General features: G+C 49.7%; 1 long non-coding RNA gene across 2 annotated transcripts in view; it reads right to left on the bottom strand.

The window, feature by feature from the left end:
• The window catches only part of LOC141063190 (uncharacterized), a 74553-nt gene extending 57654 nt beyond the window's left edge, over positions 1 to 16899 (bottom strand). Inside the window, exon 1 of one of the 2 annotated variants that reach the window (XR_012224834.1) lies at positions 16786 to 16899. This is a non-coding gene — a long non-coding RNA (uncharacterized lncRNA). The remainder of the gene's footprint in view (positions 1 to 16785) is intronic. The other variant, XR_012224835.1, reaches the window with a different exon arrangement.
• Positions 16900 to 17221: the final 322 nt, after the last annotated feature.

The raw sequence follows: 17221 nt of genomic DNA, 5'->3' as shown, positions 1-17221 counted from the left end.
GGTGTACTAACAGACCGTCGCACGCGACTATCTTCCGATAATGTTGACCGGCTGACTTTTCTGAAAATGAACAAGGCCTGGATCTCCAAAGACTTTGCCATTCCTCTTACAGACTAAATTAGTGGTTGGCAACTGTATCCAGGTCTGCTGGTGTGTTCATTTTTCTACCACCTGACCTATAATCCCTTTGCTTCAACACAGCCAGTTGTCGCTCAGATGTGTCGTCTGCACAGAGAAACACACTAGCTCCTGTGTTAGTGGGGTTCAGTAATGCCAGCTGATCCCCTGCTGTGTGGACAGCAAAGTCACCAGCTCCATCAACATTCAAACCACTACTGATTTTTAACCGTGCCCAACTTAGGTCTCTGGCTCCACTGTCTCTACTATTTCCCCTGACCTCCAACCCCGCCATCTACATCTCTGAAGTGGCGTCAGCACAATCTACACTTGTTCCTGTGTTCCTGTGGCTCAGTCCCATCAGTTTATCCCCTGATGTGTGTCCGGCAAGGTCTCCTGCTCTGTCCACATTCCCATAACCAGTAGTGGGAATGAGGACAGAGCTGGCGAACTTGCCGGACAAACATCAGGGGATCAACTGACGGGACTGAGCACCAGTAACACAGGAACAAGTGTAGATTGTGCTGACACCACTTCAGAGATGTAGCTGGCGGGGTTGGAGGCCAGGGTAAATAGTAGAGACAGTGGAGCCAGAGGCCTAAGTGGAGCATGGTTAGAATCAGTAGTAGTCCACAACCTCCTTAAAAACCGCTGCCCATTGGCCTCTGCATGCGGCATGCGTAATCCTGGGCTCCAACAGCTTCAGTTGGTGTTCAGAAGTGTCGTCTCCACAGAGCCAAACACATTCGTTAGAGTGTTAGTGGGGTTCAGCACTGCCAGCTGTTCCCCTGCTGTGGAGATGGCAAGTCTCCTGCTGCCTTCACCTGCCAAAATCCAGTAGGCCCCAGCCTGCTCCTCGCCTAATCCTGGGCTCCAACAGCGTCAGTTGGTGTTCAGAAGTGTCGTCTCCACAGAGCCAAACACCTTCGTTAGAGTGTTAGTGGGGTTCAGCACTGCCAGCTGTTCCCCTGCTGTGGAGATGGCAAGTCTCCTGCTGCCTTCACCTGCCAAAATCCAGTAGGCCCCAGCCTGCTCCTCGCCTAATCCTGGGCTCCAACAGCGTCAGTTGGTGTTCAGAAGTGTCGTCTCCACAGAGCCAAACACCTTCGTTAGAGTGTTAGTGGGGTTCAGCACTGCCAGCTGTTCCCCTGCTGTGGAGATGGCAAGTCTCCTGCTGCCTTCACCTGCCAAAATCCAGTAGGCCCCAGCCTGCTCCTAGCCTAATCCTGGGCTCCAACAGCGTCAGTTGGTGTTCAGAAGTGTCGTCTCCACAGAGTCAAACACCTTCGTTAGAGTGTTAGTGGGGTTCAGCACTGCCAGCTGTTCCCCTGCTGTGGAGATGGCAAGTCTCCTGCTGCCTTCACCTGCCAAAATCCAGTAGGCCCCAGCCTGCTCCTCGCCTAATCCTGGGCTCCAACAGCGTCAGTTGGTGTTCAGAAGTGTCGTCTCCACAGAGCCAAACACCTTCGTTAGAGTGTTAGTGGGGTTCAGCACTGCCAGCTGTTCCCCTGCTGTGGAGATGGCAAGTCTCCTGCTGCCTTCACCTGCCAAAATCCAGTAGGCCCCAGCCTGCTCCTCGCCTAATCCTGGGCTCCAACAGCGTCAGTTGGTGTTCAGAAGTGTCGTCTCCACAGAGCCAAACACCTTCGTTAGAGTGTTAGTGGGGTTCAGCACTGCCAGCTGTTCCCCTGCTGTGGAGATGGCAAGTCTCCTGCTGCCTTCACCTGCCAAAATCCAGTAGGCCCCAGCCTGCTCCTCGCCTAATCCTGGGCTCCAACAGCGTCAGTTGGTGTTCAGAAGTGTCGTCTCCACAGAGCCAAACACCTTCGTTAGAGTGTTAGTGGGGTTCAGCACTGCCAGCTGTTCCCCTGCTGTGGAGATGGCAAGTCTCCTGCTGCCTTCACCTGCCAAAATCCAGTAGGCCCCAGCCTGCTCCTCGCCTAATCCTGGGCTCCAACAGCGTCAGTTGGTGTTCAGAAGTGTCGTCTCCACAGAGCCAAACACCTTCGTTAGAGTGTTAGTGGGGTTCAGCACTGCCAGCTGTTCCCCTGCTGTGGAGATGGCAAGTCTCCTGCTGCCTTCACCTGCCAAAATCCAGTAGGCCCCAGCCTGCTCCTCGCCTAATCCTGGGCTCCAACAGCGTCAGTTGGTGTTCAGAAGTGTCGTCTCCACAGAGCCAAACACCTTCGTTAGAGTGTTAGTGGGGTTCAGCACTGCCAGCTGTTCCCCTGCTGTGGAGATGGCAAGTCTCCTGCTGCCTTCACCTGCCAAAATCCAGTAGGCCCCAGCCTGCTCCTCGCCTAATCCTGGGCTCCAACAGCGTCAGTTGGTGTTCAGAAGTGTCGTCTCCACAGAGCCAAACACCTTCGTTAGAGTGTTAGTGGGGTTCAGCACTGCCAGCTGTTCCCCTGCTGTGGAGATGGCAAGTCTCCTGCTGCCTTCACCTGCCAAAATCCAGTAGGCCCCAGCCTGCTCCTCGCCTAATCCTGGGCTCCAACAGCGTCAGTTGGTGTTCAGAAGTGTCGTCTCCACAGAGCCAAACACCTTCGTTAGAGTGTTAGTGGGGTTCAGCACTGCCAGCTGTTCCCCTGCTGTGGAGATGGCAAGTCTCCTGCTGCCTTCACCTGCCAAAATCCAGTAGGCCCCAGCCTGCTCCGCGCCTAATCCTGGGCTCCAACAGCATCAGTTGGTGTTCAGAAGTGTCGTCTCCACAGAGCCAAACACCTTCGTTAGAGTGTTAGTGGGGTTCAGCACTGCCAGCTGTTCCCCTGCTGTGGAGATGGCAAGTCTCCTGCTGCCTTCACCTGCCAAAATCCAGTAGGCCCCAGCCTGCTCCTCGCCTAATCCTGGGCTCCAACAGCGTCAGTTGGTGTTCAGAAGTGTCGTCTCCACAGAGCCAAACACCTTCGTTAGAGTGTTAGTGGGGTTCAGCACTGCCAGCTGTTCCCCTGCTGTGGAGATGGCAAGTCTCCTGCTGCCTTCACCTGCCAAAATCCAGTAGGCCCCAGCCTGCTCCTCGCCTAATCCTGGGCTCCAACAGCGTCAGTTGGTGTTCAGAAGTGTCGTCTCCACAGAGTCAAACACCTTCGTTAGAGTGTTAGTGGGGTTCAGCACTGCCAGCTGTTCCCCTGCTGTGGAGATGGCAAGTCTCCTGCTGCCTTCACCTGCCAAAATCCAGTAGGCCCCAGCCTGCTCCTCGCCTAATCCTGGGCTCCAACAGCGTCAGTTGGTGTTCAGAAGTGTCATCTCCACAGAGCCAAACACCTTCGTTAGAGTGTTAGTGGGGTTCAGCACTGCCAGCTGTTCCCCTGCTGTGGAGATGGCAAGTCTCCTGCTGCCTTCACCTGCCAAAATCCAGTAGGCCCCAGCCTGCTCCTCGCCTAATCCTGGGCTCCAACAGCGTCAGTTGGTGTTCAGAAGTGTCGTCTCCACAGAGCCAAACACCTTCGTTAGAGTGTTAGTGGGGTTCAGCACTGCCAGCTGTTCCCCTGCTGTGGAGATGGCAAGTCTCCTGCTGCCTTCACCTGCCAAAATCCAGTAGGCCCCAGCCTGCTCCTCGCCTAATCCTGGGCTCCAACAGCGTCAGTTGGTGTTCAGAAGTGTCGTCTCCACAGAGCCAAACACCTTCGTTAGAGTGTTAGTGGGGTTCAGCACTGCCAGCTGTTCCCCTGCTGTGGAGATGGCAAGTCTCCTGCTGCCTTCACCTGCCAAAATCCAGTAGGCCCCAGCCTGCTCCTCGCCTAATCCTGGGCTCCAACAGCGTCAGTTGGTGTTCAGAAGTGTCGTCTCCACAGAGCCAAACACCTTCGTTAGAGTGTTAGTGGGGTTCAGCACTGCCAGCTGTTCCCCTGCTGTGGAGATGGCAAGTCTCCTGCTGCCTTCACCTGCCAAAATCCAGTAGGCCCCAGCCTGCTCCTCGCCTAATCCTGGGCTCCAACAGCGTCAGTTGGTGTTCAGAAGTGTCGTCTCCACAGAGCCAAACACCTTCGTTAGAGTGTTAGTGGGGTTCAGCACTGCCAGCTGTTCCCCTGCTGTGGAGATGGCAAGTCTCCTGCTGCCTTCACCTGCCAAAATCCAGTAGGCCCCAGCCTGCTCCTCGCCTAATCCTGGGCTCCAACAGCGTCAGTTGGTGTTCAGAAGTGTCGTCTCCACAGAGCCAAACACCTTCGTTAGAGTGTTAGTGGGGTTCAGCACTGCCAGCTGTTCCCCTGCTGTGGAGATGGCAAGTCTCCTGCTGCCTTCACCTGCCAAAATCCAGTAGGCCCCAGCCTGCTCCTCGCCTAATCCTGGGCTCCAACAGCGTCAGTTGGTGTTCAGAAGTGTCGTCTCCACAGAGCCAAACACCTTCGTTAGAGTGTTAGTGGGGTTCAGCACTGCCAGCTGTTCCCCTGCTGTGGAGATGGCAAGTCTCCTGCTGCCTTCACCTGCCAAAATCCAATAGGCCCCAGCCTGCTCCGCGCCTAATCCTGGGCTCCAACAGCGTCAGTTGGTGTTCAGAAGTGTCGTCTCCACAGAGCCAAACACCTTCGTTAGAGTGTTAGTGGGGTTCAGCACTGCCAGCTGTTCCCCTGCTGTGGAGATGGCAAGTCTCCTGCTGCCTTCACCTGCCAAAATCCAGTAGGCCCCAGCCTGCTCCTCGCCTAATCCTGGGCTCCAACAGCGTCAGTTGGTGTTCAGAAGTGTCGTCTCCACAGAGCCAAACACCTTCGTTAGAGTGTTAGTGGGGTTCAGCACTGCCAGCTGTTCCCCTGCTGTGGAGATGGCAAGTCTCCTGCTGCCTTCACCTGCCAAAATCCAGTAGGCCCCAGCCTGCTCCTCGCCTAATCCTGGGCTCCAACAGCGTCAGTTGGTGTTCAGAAGTGTCGTCTCCACAGAGCCAAACACATTCGTTCAAGTGTTAGTGGGGTTCATCATTGCCAGCTGATCCCCTGCTGTGGAGATGGCAGTCTCTCCTGCTGTCTCCGCATTACAAAGACAGTAGGCCTCTGCCTACACCCTCCTATTTCCTGGGCTTCAACACAGCCAGTTGTAGTTCGGAAGTGCCGTCCACACGGAAAGAGATACTTGCTCCCGTGTCTCAGTGGGGTTCAGTAATGTCAGCTGATCCCCTGCTGTGTGGATGGCAGTCTCTCCTGCTGTCACCTCATTCAAAATACAGTAGGCCTCTGCCTACACCCTCCTATTTCCTGGGCTTCAACACAGCCAGTTGTAGTTCGGAAGTGCCGTCCACACGGAAAGAGATACTTGCTCCCGTGTCTCAGTGGGGTTCAGTAATGTCAGCTGATCCCCTGCTGTGTGGATGGCAGTCTCTCCTGCTGTCACCTCATTCAAAATACAGTTTGCCTCTGCCTACACCCTCCTATTTCCTGGGCTTCAACACAGCCAGTTGTAGTTCGGAAGTGCCGTTCACACGGAAAGAGATACTTGCTCCCGTGTCTCAGTGGGGTTCAGTAACGTCAGCTGATCCCCTGCTGTGTGGATGGCAGTCTCTCCTGCTGTCACCTCATTCAAAATACAGTAGGCCTCTGCCTACACCCTCCTATTTCCTGGGCTTCAACACAGCCAGTTGTAGTTCGGAAGTGCCGTCCACACGGAAAGACATACTTGCTCCCGTGTCTCAGTGGGGTTCAGTAACGTCAGCTGATCCCCTGCTGTGTGGATGGCAGTCTCTCCTGCTGTCACCTCATTCAAAATACAGTAGGCCTCTGCCTACACCCTCCTATTTCCTGGGCTTCAACACAGCCAGTTGTAGTTCGGAAGTGCCGTCCACACGGAAAGAGATACTTGCTCCCGTGTCTCAGTGGGGTTCAGTAACGTCAGCTGATCCCCTGCTGTGTGGATGGCAGTCTCTCCTGCTGTCACCTCATTCAAAATACAGTAGGCCTCTGCCTACACCCTCCTATTTCCTGGGCTTCAACACAGCCAGTTGTAGTTCGGAAGTGCCGTCCACACGGAAAGAGATACTTGCTCCCGTGTCTCAGTGGGGTTCAGTAACGTCAGCTGATCCCCTGCTGTGTGGATGGCAGTCTCTCCTGCTGTCACCTCATTCAAAATACAGTAGGCCTCTGCCTACACCCTCCTATTTCCTGGGCTTCAACACAGCCAGTTGTAGTTCGGAAGTGCCGTCCACACGGAAAGAGATACTTGCTCCCGTGTCTCAGTGGGGTTCAGTAATGTCAGCTGATCCCCTGCTGTGTGGATGGCAGTCTCTCCTGCTGTCACCTCATTCAAAATACAGTAGGCCTCTGCCTACACCCTCCTATTTCCTGGGCTTCAACACAGCCAGTTGTAGTTCGGAAGTGCCGTCCACACGGAAAGAGATACTTGCTCCCGTGTCTCAGTGGGGTTCAGTAACGTCAGCTGATCCCCTGCTGTGTGGATGGCAGTCTCTCCTGCTGTCACCTCATTCAAAATACAGTAGGCCTCTGCCTACACCCTCCTATTTCCTGGGCTTCAACACAGCCAGTTGTAGTTCGGAAGTGCCGTCCACACGGAAAGAGATACTTGCTCCCGTGTCTCAGTGGGGTTCAGTAATGTCAGCTGATCCCCTGCTGTGTGGATGGCAGTCTCTCCTGCTGTCACCTCATTCAAAATACAGTAGGCCTCTGCCTACACCCTCCTATTTCCTGGGCTTCAACACAGCCAGTTGTAGTTCGGAAGTGCCGTCCACACGGAAAGAGATACTTGCTCCCGTGTCTCAGTGGGGTTCAGTAATGTCAGCTGATCCCCTGCTGTGTGGATGGCAGTCTCTCCTGCTGTCACCTCATTCAAAATACAGTAGGCCTCTGCCTACACCCTCCTATTTCCTGGGCTTCAACACAGCCAGTTGTAGTTCGGAAGTGCCGTCCACACGGAAAGAGATACTTGCTCCCGTGTCTCAGTGGGGTTCAGTAACGTCAGCTGATCCCCTGCTGTGTGGATGGCAGTCTCTCCTGCTGTAAACTCATTCAAAATACAGTAGGCCTCTGCCTACACCCTCCTATTTCCTGGGCTTCAACACAGCCAGTTGTAGTTCGGAAGTGCCGTCCACACGGAAAGAGATACTTGCTCCCGTGTCTCAGTGGGGTTCAGTAACGTCAGCTGATCCCCTGCTGTGTGGATGGCAGTCTCTCCTCCTGTCACCTCATTCAAAATACAGTAGGCCTCTGCCTACACCCTCCTATTTCCTGGGCTTCAACACAGCCAGTTGTAGTTCGGAAGTGCCGTCCACACGGAAAGAGATACTTGCTCCCGTGTCTCAGTGGGGTTCAGTAATGTCAGCTGATCCCCTGCTGTGTGGATGGCAGTCTCTCCTGCTGTCACCTCATTCAAAATACAGTAGGCCTCTGCCTACACCCTCCTATTTCCTGGGCTTCAACACAGCTAGTTGTAGTTCGGAAGTGCCGTCCACACGGAAAGAGATACTTGCTCCCGTGTCTCAGTGGGGTTCAGTAACGTCAGCTGATCCCCTGCTGTGTGGATGGCAGTCTCTCCTCCTGTCACCTCATTCAAAATACAGTAGGCCTCTGCCTACACCCTCCTATTTCCTGGGCTTCAACACAGCCAGTTGTAGTTCGGAAGTGCCGTCCACACGGAAAGAGATACTTGCTCCCGTGTCTCAGTGGGGTTCAGTAACGTCAGCTGATCCCCTGCTGTGTGGATGGCAGTCTCTCCTCCTGTCACCTCATTCAAAATACAGTAGGCCTCTGCCTACACCCTCCTATTTCCTGGGCTTCAACACAGCCAGTTGTAGTTCGGAAGTGCCGTCCACACGGAAAGAGATACTTGCTCCCGTGTCTCAGTGGGGTTCAGTAATGTCAGCTGATCCCCTGCTGTGTGGATGGCAGTCTCTCCTGCTGTCACCTCATTCAAAATACAGTAGGCCTCTGCCTACACCCTCCTATTTCCTGGGCTTCAACACAGCCAGTTGTAGTTCGGAAGTGCCGTCCACACGGAAAGAGATACTTGCTCCCGTGTCTCAGTGGGGTTCAGTAACGTCAGCTGATCCCCTGCTGTGTGGATGGCAGTCTCTCCTGCTGTCACCTCATTCAAAATACAGTAGGCCTCTGCCTACACCCTCCTATTTCCTGGGCTTCAACACAGCCAGTTGTAGTTCGGAAGTGCCGTCCACACGGAAAGAGATACTTGCTCCCGTGTCTCAGTGGGGTTCAGTAATGTCAGCTGATCCCCTGCTGTGTGGATGGCAGTCTCTCCTGCTGTCACCTCATTCAAAATACAGTAGGCCTCTGCCTACACCCTCCTATTTCCTGGGCTTCAACACAGCCAGTTGTAGTTCGGAAGTGCCGTCCACACGGAAAGAGATACTTGCTCCCGTGTCTCAGTGGGGTTCAGTAACGTCAGCTGATCCCCTGCTGTGTGGATGGCAGTCTCTCCTCCTGTCACCTCATTCAAAATACAGTAGGCCTCTGCCTACACCCTCCTATTTCCTGGGCTTCAACACAGCCAGTTGTAGTTCGGAAGTGCCGTCCACACGGAAAGAGATACTTGCTCCCGTGTCTCAGTGGGGTTCAGTAACGTCAGCTGATCCCCTGCTGTGTGGATGGCAGTCTCTCCTCCTGTCACCTCATTCAAAATACAGTAGGCCTCTGCCTACACCCTCCTATTTCCTGGGCTTCAACACAGCCAGTTGTAGTTCGGAAGTGCCGTCCACACGGAAAGAGATACTTGCTCCCGTGTCTCAGTGGGGTTCAGTAATGTCAGCTGATCCCCTGCTGTGTGGATGGCAGTCTCTCCTGCTGTCACCTCATTCAAAATACAGTAGGCCTCTGCCTACACCCTCCTATTTCCTGGGCTTCAACACAGCCAGTTGTAGTTCGGAAGTGCCGTCCACACGGAAAGAGATACTTGCTCCCGTGTCTCAGTGGGGTTCAGTAACGTCAGCTGATCCCCTGCTGTGTGGATGGCAGTCTCTCCTGCTGTCACCTCATTCAAAATACAGTAGGCCTCTGCCTACACCCTCCTATTTCCTGGGCTTCAACACAGCCAGTTGTAGTTCGGAAGTGCCGTCCACACGGAAAGAGATACTTGCTCCCGTGTCTCAGTGGGGTTCAGTAATGTCAGCTGATCCCCTGCTGTGTGGATGGCAAAGTCTCCTGCTGCCTACACAGTCGTACCACTACTGATTTTTAACCGTGCTCCAATTAGGCCTGTGGCTCCACTGTCTCTCGTATTTCCCCTGTCCTCCAACCCCGCCAGTTACAGCTCCGAAGTGGCGTCTGCACAATCCACACTTGTTCCTGTGTTACAGGTGTTCAGTCCGGTCAGTTAATCCCCTGATGTGTGTCCGGCAATGTCGCCTGCTCTGTCCACATTCCCATTATGGGAATGTGGACAGAGCAGGCGACATTGCCGGACACACTTCAGGGGATTAACTGACCGGACTGAACACCTGTAACACAGGAACAAGTGTGGATTGTGCAGACGCCACTTCGGAGCTGTAACTGGCGGGGTTGGAGGACAGGGGAAATACGAAAATCAGTGAAGCCACAGGCCTAAGTGGAGCTTGGTTCAAATTAGTAGTCTACAACCGATCTTAAAATTTCTTCAATGCAGCCTAAGCCTGCTCCGTGCTTGTCCCTGGGCTTCAACACAGCCAGTTGTTGCTCGGAAGTGCCGTCTTCACAGAGTAAAACACTAGCTCCTGTGTTTGTGGGGTTCAGTAACGTCAGCTGTTCCCCTGCTGTTTTGATGGCAATCTGTCCTGCTGCCTCCCAATTGACAGCACATCAGGCCTCAGCCTGCTAAGTGCTTGTCCTGGGCTCCAACATCGCCAGTTGCTGCTCATAACTGACTTTGGCACGGGTACTCCCTCCTGCCCAGCTTGGTTCCAGCCCTGCCTGCTGTTTCCGGGAAGTGTCAATGTCAGTTTGCCACCCCAAGTTGCCATGTCGTGTTGCGGTTGGGTTAGCCGAGGCTAGGGTGCCAGCAGTTTAGGTGCTTCCTATGTGGACTGCGGGTTCTGGTAAGAAAGGTTTGTTCCATAGTGCCAGTAGGACAAGCACCCCCTGTAGGACTGTGTGATTCGGTAACTGCGGCCAGCTTGCGGCATGCCAACTTTGCTTTTCAGGGGTAACTTCTGATACCCCTCCGGGTTCCAGCACCGTCAGCTGGTTCTCATCAGAGCCTTTGGCCTAGGTGCCTCCATCTCGGTATCCGAGTTCCGGCAACGTCTGCTGGTCCTTGGTAGTGCTTTGTAGCACAGGTACCTCCTGCTTAGTAACCGGGTTCCAGCACCGTCAGCTGGTCCTCGGTTGTGCCATTGGCTCTTATTCCTTCTGCTGCCCCTCCGGGTGCCAGCACTGTCAGCTGGTCCTCGCTATTTCCATTTGCTCTTGCAGCTTATGCTACCCCTCCGGGTTCCAGCACCGTCAGCTGGTTCTCGTCAGAGCCTTTGGCCTAGGTGCCTCCATCTCGGTATCCGAGTTCCGGCAACGTCTGCTGGTCCTTGGTAGTGCTTTGTAGCACAGGTACCTCCTGCTTAGTAACCGGGTTCCAGCACCGTCAGCTGGTCCTCGGTAGTGCCATTGGCTCTTGTTCCTTCTGCTGCCCCTCCGGGTGCCAGTACCGTCAGCTGGTTCAAGAGGACAAAGAACAGGAAGACAACCACCAAGATGCAGAACAACAAGAGAGAGAAGACAAAGAAGCATAAAAAAAACAAAGCAGAAGAACATTAAGCATAAGACTAATACTCTGAGCAAATGATATTATCTTATTTATAAGCAGAAGAAGACTAAGCAGTGTATGGGGGTGAGTCCGTTCCTCCTCGTGGTGCCCCTGGAAAAGGCCTGCTGCTGCAGGCCAAACTGAACGCGGACAAATCCTGTTGTAAATCTTTTGTGACAGGCAGAACGGAAGGTGTAAACTTCTAACTTTTCTAGATAACAACTACAGGAATGCCTGACACAAACAAGAATATGATGAAGAAGAATAGGAAGAAGATGAAGAAGCTGAATATGTAGAATAATAATTGTTGAATAAGAAGAATATGAAGAATGTAAGAAAAGGAAGAAGAAGAAGAAGAAGAAGAAGAAGAAGAATGTAAAAAAAGGAAGTAGAAGAAGAAGAAGAAGAATGTAAAAAAAGGAATAAGAAGAAGAATGTAAAAAAAGGAAGTAGAAGAAGAAGAAGAAGAATGTAAAAAAAGGAAGTAGAAGAAGAAGAAGAAGAATGTAAAAAAAGGAAGTAGAAGAAGAAGAAGAAGAATGTAAAAAAAGGAAGTAGAAGAAGAAGAAGAAGAATGTAAAAAAAGGAAGTAGAAGAAGAAGAAGAAGAATGTAAAAAAAGGAAGTAGAAGAAGAAGAAGAAGAATGTAAAAAAAGGAAGTAGAAGAAGAAGAAGAAGAAAGAAGAAAGAAGAAGAAGACATACATGTCTGGCAAAATATAAATGAGGCTAACATAGTCAATATCTTTGTAACTCCTAACATCTTTAAAAAAAAAGTTTAATTCCTGCTATTCCATTTGATTGGGCTAAACCTCTATGGCTTTAATGTCTCCTCCACCTCCCACAATACATTCTACATTATTCTTAGTTGTTTTTCTTCATGTAGAATTAACCTACAAGGAAAGAAAGGTTTTTTTTTAATTCCGATATTTTGGCCCCATTGACTTGCATTGGTTCCCGGTATCGGAATCGGCGATACCGATACTTTTTTTTAAGATCGGCCGATCCATTCCGATCCGATATTTTCAAGTATCGGCTGGTATCGCTCAACTCTACTGATGACTGAGAATGTGGTTCAGTGGGTGGCATTTCACTGGGTCTCGGGACAACAGTGGCAGAGGTTCTTCTATGGCGTTCCAGTGAGGAAGCCGAACCAGCTGTGTGTGAGCTGGAGGAAGAGGCCCCAACACGAGTTGAAGAGGTGGTAGGTGCTGCTGAACGTTGGCCTACATCTTCAGTGTGTCTCTGTAACTCCACCTCGTGCTTGGTACGCATATGTTTCCACATATTTGTGGTATTGAGGTTGCTCACATTTTTCCCTCGTTTAACTTTCTGATGACACAGCTTGCAGTTGACAAAGCAAATGTCAGCTGCAACTGTGTCAAAAAAAGACCACACACTGCAAGTCCTGGGAGCGCCCGTTTTCGGTTTTGGAAGAGGATTGCTCCTCACAGGTGCCAAAGTGGAGTCTACAGGCAACCAAGTCTGCCCCCGCCCTCTCCCTCCTCTTTTGGCCGTTCGGGGAATCTCTTCCTCAGAGCTGCTCCCACCACCTTCTTGTGGCTGACGCCACGATGGGTCAAGGACCTCATCATCTCCACTCCCCTCTTCAAGCCCCGGCTGGTCCTGGGTTGTCTCGCCAGCACCGTATGCACCAGAAATTGGCAACTGAGTCTCATCATCATCAGATGAGCACTGAGGTGTGCTGACAATAGGCACTGGCCCACCCGCCTCTTCAGATTCAGAGGGACAAAGCAGTTGCGCATCACTGCATACTCCCTCTTCTTCACGCTCTAGAATGCTGCTTGGCTGGCCACCTCTTTCCAAGCCAACAGATTCTGAGAACAGAAGTAAAGATTGAGATGGCTCCTGTCCAGGGCTCTCAGACTGCCTGGGCAATTTGGCAGGTGGTGAAGAGACAGATGGTTGCTTTTCAGTGCTCTGACCCTGGGAGGATGCGGAAGTCATTGAAGTGGATGCGTTAGCTGCCATCCATCCGACAACGGCTTCAATTTGTTCGTCACGCAGCAGTGGGGTACGGCGAGATCCTACAAAGCTGCGCATGAAGGACTGTTGCCTGGTAAAAGTGGGGGATGCCGGGTCACTGGTGGCCGCAGCAGACACCGAATCCCCACGTACTCTCCCTGCTGAAACCCCCCGTTCTCTCCCTGCTGAAACTCCATGGCCACGACCACGTGCCTTACTCCCCGCCTTCTTCATCTTGGTAGACTGATAAAGATAGGCAGAAAAGTAAAAAAGGGGTGGCTTAGTGTTCTCATTCCTGAACACCTGCTAACCAGTATAAGAAACACTAGTTTGGCTAAGAGTGTGTGTACTACACTTTAATATCATCTAATGTGGCCTACACAACTGTAAAGTGGAGTGTTTGGTGAACTTTATTTCCTTTTTTTTTTTTGGGGGGGGAGAAAAGGATGTGACCAAAGTTTGAAAGATATAGTATCACAAACTATTTGGAGCGATTACAATGCAGGAAGCTAACCTACAATGCAATTGATGAGGCTCCAAAAAATAGGGTGATACTAGTCTGGCTGGCCCTGAAGGGCACAAGCCAGCAAAAAGGCTCCTCTATTTAATCCTATATAGTGTTTGCAACCAACCAATGACAATGGATGTGGATGGAAGCACACTAATATAGGAGCAAAAATCTGGCTAAATTTGCTGCAAAAAAAGGACTATGTATGAGGCAGTGACGCACGCTGAGCGGACTACAACGAGCAGTGGCTGTAGAACACACTGCAACATGAGCTGCACTCACACAGAGAGACCTATCAGACAGCCAAAAACAGTGCAGAGAAATGGGCTATAGCACTGAAAGGCTGCTGAAAGGCTCCGCTGTCCACTCCTTTAGTGTTTGCAACCAACGTATATGGATACGTATGGAAGCACACTATACAGGTGAAAAAAAAGCAGCAATAAAAGAAAAATGTGTATGAGGCAGAGACACACGCTGGGTGGCCTACAAGCAGACGTGCCTGCAGGACACACTACACAGCGTGGGTCTGCACTCACACAACCCTTGCAGACAGCTATTAAAACAGCGCTGCTGGGCTACAAAAATGCTACAGTGGTGGATTATGTAGCCTGGGTAGAGCAATAGATATGTTTGATGATCACTATTTCTGACTGTCCCTCACAGTCTTCAACAGCAGCCTGTCCCTAACTGAATTCACAGCAGAGTGACCAGAAATGGCGGCTGCTGCTGTTTTTATAGTGCATCATGACATCATTTCAGCAGCCAATCACAGCCATGCCAGTAGTTAACATGCCTACATGCCTAACAGGATGTGCCCACACTTCTGAGGATCCCCATTGGCTGAATCAAATCGAGCGGTCTCCTAGCATTATGGGAACTTCCAATTCCGGTATTCGATATGAAAAAAGTATCGAAACTAAGTATCGGAATTCCGATACAGCTAATATCGGCCGATACCCGATACTTGCGGTATCGGAATGCTCAACACTATTTGAGAGACAATTGCTTGCATTTGTCCCGATTTCTCCGGCCATAAGACCCCACATCCATTTTGGAAGCAGACAATTAAGATGACGACACACGCATTTTGTGTGCCATATCAGTTGACGCCAGAACGAGGGGCTAGGACGAAAGTTCGAATCTGACCAGCCGCAAAGAAGACCTCCAATCTTGGACCAGACCACTCTAGGGTGGAGATGTGCACCTCCTACTAGGTGAGAAAATCATTCATCTTACCTATAACCCTCCAGTGTTTCCATGCTGAGATAAAGGTCAGTCGGCTGTCAGACTCGGAAATAGTGACCAATCTGACAACTCCTAGCACCAAAAACCCACCTTGGTCACGTTTTCCTTAATTGTCTGCCTTATCTGCTTTGCCTCTCTGCTTTGCTGTTTTGGTTGTTTGCATATGTGATTGTTACCTCAGCCAGCCTGAAAAGTAAAATAAAAAAAAAAAAAGATAGGGAGACGTATTGAGCAAATTCACTGTCACTCTGGTTCCGGTCCTGCTCTCGGCTTGACCGATGATCGCAGAAGTCTTAACTGTGCCTCTCCTATTGGACAAGTGGGAGTAGGGGCTTGATTACTCTGAGTGATTTTCCAACCTCTAAGTGGTTGGTGACTTCTTGCGGGGTTCCCACTGGACATCACCTGGCTAAGGTGATGATGTTTTAGCTGCAGCATAGGTTTATAGGTTTTATTCTATACGGGTGGAAGGGTAATTACAATTACCATGTTGATGTGACTGAGTGATTGCTCTCTCCCTAAAAGTATGTTTTGCCCAGGTGTAGACTTTTCATCTCTACAAATCAGGCTGGCATATGGATAGGTAAATTGTGAAGTGTTTTGGTGTCAAGGATTCGCAGTATTTAATGTCAGCGCCAGTTTTGAATTCATTCTGCCTTTTGTCTTTTGTAGTGTGTATGATTTGCCGGCAGGGGGCGTACTAGCATGTGGTTAAAAATTTTTTGAATGCATCCTACGTATATATATATATATATATATATATATATATATATATATATATATATATATATATATATATGTTGTGAAATTAAAGAATTGGTTAAACTGGTTTTGTTCTGCATACTATAATTATAAGGTTAGTTGTTAAAATTTGTTCAGGTAGAAAGAGAATTGCTTGAATGGTAATTGCTTTGATTGGTACAGATATTTCTAACTTTTTAGTTAATGTTGTATTAATGACACTACATTTCTCTGTGGGATGGTTTTTTGAAATGTTTTAGAGCAAAAGTGTTGAGGAAACAGAAATTTTAACAATTTATTTGGTATTTTTACATTACGCAGTTTCTGGATACACAAGATTTGTGAAATACTTTGGTGTTAATTATTGGTTAATTCCCTATATTACTGTGTTCAAGATAGCTAGATATCACTGTGTTCACTGAAGACCCCTTTACTGGGACATAAGGAGTACATACAGCTTTTACAGTCACATGTCCAACTGTTTATAACCCCGTGAGAATTTGTCACAAGACGCACACACATGTCCCTCAGATGCGTTTAGAATTCAAATAATAGAATGGGTGGGAGTAGTCAGTCGATATCTATAAGACAGATATGACCCATAGTGGAGTGAGGAAAGAAAATGTATGTTGAAAACCCTCCGATCCGAAGGGAGGAGGATTTGATAAGAAGGAATGGAAGAATGTGTTAATGAGTAGGTAGCAGCATCCCAGCCTCAGGTATTATGAGGTGTTACAGGACCCTAAAGCATTTTATAAGATGGCAGAGGAAGGTAGTAAAAAAGGGATGAGGAAAGGAATATAACAAGATTGCTGAATTTTATGCAAAACAAATATTTAGACAGGAAGATGTGTCAGTTGCAACATCATTTATACTTCTATATACATTCCTGATAACTGGATGTGTACCAGCTGTCAAACGCAGAAGGCAGAATATCATGAGACTTCTTTCCAAGTATTTATATAGACGGTACGCCTTATACTACATCCTGTCCAGCATCCATTATAGTTTTATTAATTAATGTAGTTTATGAAAAGAATAATGAAGAAAAAGATGAATATGACATGGAGGTATATAATTAAACAGAACAGGAGGAGACAGGAAATAAATAGCTCAGACTGATAATCTACAGTATTTATCGTTATATGGTGGGGGGACATAATTATCATCATCTTTTAAGCCTCAAAGCTCATACTTTTGTGCACAATCTACTCCACGCAAGGACTCCTGGAAATACCAGGAGACAGATACTCTAGTAAGCAGCTTGCCAGACCCCCATTCTCCAGGATGTCATGCAGGGAAAAGGAGAACCTGTGCATAATTTCTTCCACCAATGTAACAAAAAGTTTCTGGATCTCAGATTTGAAATGCAAATTAGTCCCCAGTTGGAAGAAGCTTGACACCCACCAACATCAAGCTCCAGATTTTAATAGGGTATTGGCATACTGAGTCCACAACCCATGAAAGTATGTATACTCTTACAGCCCCCCCCCCACAAAAATACAATAGAGAAACAACATCTCTCACCCAGATAGAGGTTGAGGATATTCTGCTCAAATTCCTGGTGGGTCCCGATGCAGCCAGAAATGTAATCAGGGATATTGATCTATTTGCTGCAGACGTATGCAGTCTTTGCTCTTTTACAGGACACACCTATATATTATATGGGCGTTGAACTAATGGCACTGATCCCAGACTCAATATTGGCAGGCTGAAAATCCAGTTTGTGACGGTGGGGGCGAAGACAGAAGCCCTGCTGCCAAGGAAATTGCAATATTCACCCTCCATTTCACAATCTGCATTTATTTTTATCAAGTTATGGATGATACATGACTTATGTGCTGTCAATGAAGTCATAGTACTGGACACATCTATGGTGCCAAACCCACACACTCTGTTTTTATCAATTCTATTTATTTTTCTATGGTTCACCGTGATTGACCTGGCCAATGCTTTTTTCAGT

This window comes from Dendrobates tinctorius, unplaced genomic scaffold (assembly GCF_039654945.1).
Source record: "Dendrobates tinctorius isolate UK_male_01 unplaced genomic scaffold, ASM3965494v1 ptg000246l, whole genome shotgun sequence".
In the NCBI taxonomy this organism is placed as follows: Eukaryota; Metazoa; Chordata; class Amphibia; order Anura; family Dendrobatidae; genus Dendrobates; species Dendrobates tinctorius.
The sequence above is the reverse complement of the archived record's forward strand: the minus strand, read 5'-3'. Positions and strand labels throughout refer to the sequence as shown.